Genomic DNA, 6,000 nt, shown 5'->3' on the forward strand with positions numbered 1-6,000 from the left:
GCACCTAGAATATAGTGCCCAGCACCCAGCATGTAGGTGCTCAACAAATATTTGAGAAATTACTTAAAAACTATTCCATGGTAGTACAGAAAACACCCCCATGAACATAAATCAGAGACCTCTCAGACGAGAACAGTGGCTTCTGAGTACAAACGATGAGTCCTGATCATGAAAGGACTGTGGAGAATCTTAAAAAAAAAAGAGGACATCTTTATTCTCACGTCTCCAAGATGTATAGGAATAAGTTACTGCTCTTGAATTGAGCGTGAGCCATAGAAATTTTGGTTTTGTTTGTTTAAAGTACAAAGATAAAGGACACTGCCCATGACCTAAATGAAAACAACCTCAAGGGCTTCCCTGGTGGCGCAGTGGTTGAGAGTCCACCTGCCGATGCAGGACACACGGGTTCGTGCCCCAGTCCGGGAAGATCCCACATGCCACGGAACGGCTGGGCCTGTAAGCCATGGCCGCTGAGCCTGCACGTCCGGAGCCTGTGCTCCGCAACGGGAGAGGCCACAACAGTGAGAGGCCCGCTTACCGCAAAAAAAAAAAAAAAAAAACCTCAATAAGCAGTTAAAAAAAAAACCTGAACCTAAGACACACACCACCCCCGCCACCAGATTTAAGTGGGGCCCATCAAGCATCAGGGTACATCTGGACACCAGTATGTGAGGATACAAAGGTTTGCCCCACCTGTTTTTAAATGCTATTTTTAAGTGCAACAATATATTAGCACAAAGAAATAAGAATTGAAAATAGCATGTCTACAACACTCATGTACCCACCCAACTTTATCAGCTCTTAACATGTTGAGCCATACTTGCAGATTTTTTTTAAGAAACAATATACTATAACAAGGGTTTCCCTGGTGGCGCAGTGGTTGAGAATCTGCCTGCCAATGCAGGGGACACGGGTTCGAGCCCTGGTCCGGGAAGATTCCACATGCCACAGAGCAACTGGGCCCGTGAGCCACAATTACTGAGCCTGCGCGTCTCGAGCCTGTGCTCCGCAACAAGAGAGGCCGCGATAGTGAGAGGCCCATGCACCGCGATGAAGAGTGGCCCCCACTCGCCACAACTAGAGAAAGCCCTCGCATAGAAACAAAGACGCAACACAGCCATAAATGAATAAATGAATTAATTTTTAAAAATACTATAACAAGAAATGACTGCCTACCTATTTTATCATGAGGATCAAGTACAGCTGAAGTCTTAAAAATATTTAGGTCACTATTAAATGACACATATTCTAATAGTTACCAGCTTCCAATTGTCATCAGTTCTCACCTTTCTTCTCCTGCTGGCATTTTAATTCTCTCTTCACTCCTCTTCCACAACCCTCATCATTTCTTTCTGTTCATTTCTCCTGATCGCCTACCTGCCTGAGTCCCCACTGAGCCAGATCATGTCATATAACAAGATACATTCCAAATTCTTTTTTTAAAACACATTTTTTTAAAAAGGAAACCATGAAAGTACTAGAAGAAAACCAAGGAATAGAGAAGTCTTTTCTAGTGTAACTAAAAATCAAAAAGCCATAAAATAAAAGATGATATAAAGCTGCACATAAAGCAAAATTTCTGCATGACAAAACAGAAAATAAAGCAAATAAAAATACACCAAAAGCAAATCAGCAGGCAACCGAAAAATGTGGGGGAAAAACCTGCACCCTTACCACAGAAAAAGGACTAGTTACATACCCACAGGGTACACACATTCATATGCACAACTGTACACACACGAAAACACACATATGTACACAAAGAGGTCCAAAAATAATCCAAAAAAAGACAGAAATCCAATAGAAAAGTGGACAATGGATATGAACACACAGTTCGCAGAAAAGGAAATACAAATGCCTCGCAAATATATAATAGGTTGCTTAACCTCATTCACGATAAAAGAAGCAGAAATTAAAACACTGAGAAAATTTTTTTTTACCTAGCAGATTGGCGAGAATCCAAAAGTTTAATAACACACTCTGTTGGTGAGGCTGTGGGAAAACAGGCATGCACCTAACACTGCTGGTGACAAGTTAAATTAATTTAACCCCTAAGGAATGCAATTTGGCAATACCTATCAAAATTACAAACACATATGGCCTTTGACCTAGCAAGTCTATTTCTGGGAATTTACCCTATAGGTACTCTTACAGTCAAAAATGACAGTCTAAGGTCACTTATTGCAGCTCTGTAATACTGAAAGGAAGCTAACAAGCACAATGTCTACGAGTAGGATACTGGATAAACAAATTATTATGAATTCATCTAGTCAAACACTACGTACCTATGAAAAATTAATGAGAAAGCTCTCTGTACTGATATGGGAAGGTATTATTGTTAAGTGAAAGAACCAAGGGGCAAAATAATATGAATAGCATGCTATCTTTTGTGTAAGTGGAAAAGAAATAATGTATATTTCCTTTTGCTTGTACATACAGAATTTTAGAAACTCTGAAAAAATATAAAAGAAACCAAAAATAGTTACCCCTGGGGGCTACAGCGGGAACCTGGAAAAGTAGAACAGAATGGGAAGAAAACTGTTCATAATCTTTTGTATCTCTTAATTTTCCTATCATATGGGGGATTATCTACTCAAAAATTGAAACTGATAAAAAATAAACTTCTACTCACTGAGTGTTAGAGCTTTTTTTCTTTGTTCTTTGTTTTTTTTCTGTTTTGGCCACACCGTGCAGCATGCGGGATCTTAGTTCCCCGACCGGGGATCGAACCCATGCCCCCTGCATTAGGACAGCGGAGTCTTAAGCACTGGACTGCCAGGGAAGTCCCTAAAGTATTTTAAAAGTCAAAAAATGTAGTTAGTTTGGCTAGAGCTGTAGGTAAATAAGGAAATGAAGACCCTGAGGGGCAAAGAACTTGTGTGACTGCGCAAGAACTCAAAAGGAATGGGAAAGTTCTATGCATTTTGGCCTTGAATTGACCAACAGATTACTCAGCACACACAACTCAGCATACTTTTGACAAGAAGACTGGGGCTTGAGTTGGTCCATTTTCTTTCTCTGGCCATGCCTTCACTTTGTACATGTCATGGTAGCACACTTCCCAGTTTCTCTCTCTTCCTGCCTTGTGCCCAGGTCCCCACTGTAATGTCTCACTCACCTCCCTCCTCCCAGCCCCAGCACTCTGTTCTGCCTTGTGACAAACCCTCTCTCACTGCACCCCTCCGATACCCCACAACTCACTCTTGACCCCATTCTAACTTCCTTCTCTCAAATCTTGCTGATTCACAGCAAGTGACCGGACCAGTAACCTGGGGCTACCTTGAGATTATCAGTAAATTAAAGAAGATCAAAGGGAAATGGTGTTTTGTTTCACTAAGAAAACATATGCAAGAATCCTTTATTGTTTTCCTTCATCCAGCATTCAGTTACACAAAAACAGGCCTCAGGACAGGATTTTCAGGACTGTACAAGAGACAGCCAGCATGCACTGCCTCTTCTAAGGATCCTGGCTTGGCACCCCTGCTCCAATGAAGGGGTGCACCTAAAGGGACACATCTGCTCCCAACCTTGGGACCACGGATAGGTGGGCACCAGCAACCTATCATGTTAGATTGGGGCCATCTATCTTCCCAGCCTGTCACATCTTTGGAGCTCAATTCTGTCACTCAAGCTTAATGATTCTAGATTCCTCCCTACTTCAAGTTACCCTAAGACTTGACCAGTATATCGTCAACTGCCTTAGTCATGGCAACCCTCACAGAACTGCAGGCAGAGGACTGTGGCATACCACTGGAGACTCTAAAGAAATGTCACTTCATCTATTCATTTTATAACACACAGCACTTTGAATACAGTTTTGGGGCTTCCCTGATGGTGCAGTGGTTGGGAGTCCACCTGCCGATGCAGGGGACATGGGTTCGTGCCCCAGTCCGGGAAGATCCCACATGCCGCGGAGCAGCTGGGCCCGTGAGCCATGGCCGCTGGGCCTGCGCATCCGGAGCCTGTGCTTCGCAACGGGAGAGGCCACAACAGTGAGAGGCCCACGCACCACAAAAAAAAATAATAATAAATAAATACAGTTTTGGTAATTCTATGCATGTATGTAACAGAGGTTAGCAAAATGCTGTTAAATGTGTGGGTTTAAAGACTTCGATTAAAAGGTAATGCATTATCTCAGCGTATTATTTGTCTTAAGGGGCCTCTAAAACACTCTGTGGGTTCCCTTAAACAGAAAAGAAAAAAAAAAGCCTGCATATCATATGCTGAACACGCTTTGCAAACCACTATCAAAAGCTGCTATGAACGTAAATTTCAATTTAGCCTATACGCATGCCACCCCCAGTTCTATTATATCAATGGAATCCAAGTGAACAAGATTTTATTAGAGGTGAAAAGTATTATTGACAAGTATGTGACACTACAGGAATTTTCATATACTGTTGATGGAAATATAAGTTGGCACAACAAAACTATGGAAAACTGTTAGGCGGTTTGCACTAATGTTGAAGAACACATACACTCTATGACCCGGAAATTCTACCCCCTGGTATGTATCCAACAGAAATGGGAATGTACAATCACAGAATGATGGACAAGACTGTTCATAACAGCACTATTCGTATTTATCAGAAACTACTGGAAAACAACCCAGATATCCACCAACAGGAGAACAGCTTTTAAAATTTTGGCCTATCTATGCAACGGAATACCATATAGCAATGAGACTGCAGGAACCACTGCTCATCAACATGGATGAATCTCAAAGGTACAATGTTGAACAAATGAAGCCAAAAATGGAAGAGGACATACTATAAGATCCCATTTACATAAACGTTTAAAACAGGCAAAACTAATCTCTGCTGTTTGAGGACAGGACAGCAATCAGTTACCCCTGGTGGAAGAAGGGGTACAAGTGGTGCCTGGGGCAGACCCTTGGGGAGCTTCTAGTTCAGGATGCTAACAGTATTCTGTATCCTGGTCTGAGCACTGATGACACCAATATATTCATTTCGTGATAATTAATTAAGCTGAGCACTTAGGATCTGTTCGCTTTTTGTACGTATGTTTTACACCAATGAAACATTCATTTTAAGATATTTAGAAAAACATTGCCTGCAATTATTCTTCAAAGTGTCAGGTACCTGAACTGCTGCTCCAAAGTCATAGAGACCCTGGATTCCTATCATTAGCCCCTGACACGTCCAAATGATTCTTTGGCTACTTGTTAATAACGGAATCAAAAGGCACTAATCTCATTATCACTTGTCAGCAGGTGCTGTCAGAACACTGTTGGCCATTAGTCGCCCGCTGCTGCTATCAGTCAGAGACTTGTAAAGCACCCAAAAGGAGACAAAAAATACTGACAGTTTAGTTTTTCTCTTGTCCCACTTTCAGCAATCTCATGCCGAATCCTTCACACCCCAGACCACAGGCTGCCTTCTCCAAGAGGTCATCCCAGACCCCTCTAGCAAGCACAGAACTCCCATTCTCTCAACAAAATTCCTGCATTCATTCATTCACTCATCCACCTCAACATTAATGAGCAACGACTGTGTGCCCGGCTCTGTGCTCAAGATACGAAACTGAGCGAAGCACAAGTCTTTTCCTTTAGGTGCTCACAGTACTGTATGGAAAACAGACACAAAAACAGGATTATGATAGACACGTATGCAGAGAATAGCAGGAACGCCGGAGAAGCACATGCAAGCCACTTGCAGGGGGAGAGGAAATGATTGTTAAAGGAGATTTGACATGAAATAGGCCTTAAAGATAGAAGCTGGCCCGTGGAGTGAAGGTGAAGGTAGCTCCCAGCAGGGGGAATGTCATGAGTAAAGATGAGGAAGCAAAAAAAGGCCTGGTGTAGGGATATGGGTGCTGGCACGTGGGGAGCTACAAGAGTAAAACCTGAGTCAAGACAGAGGAGAGCAGGCGGAGAGCAGATCTCAAAGGTCTTTGCCAACCATGTGAAACAGATGAGACTTCATGCCAGAGAGGAAGGGCAGCCATTATGGGTGATGAGCCAGGGAATGGCAGGATCAA

The sequence above is a fragment of the Lipotes vexillifer genome, unplaced genomic scaffold, assembly GCF_000442215.2.
Source record: "Lipotes vexillifer unplaced genomic scaffold, Lipotes_vexillifer_v1.1 scaffold865, whole genome shotgun sequence".
In the NCBI taxonomy this organism is placed as follows: domain Eukaryota; kingdom Metazoa; phylum Chordata; class Mammalia; order Artiodactyla; family Lipotidae; genus Lipotes; species Lipotes vexillifer.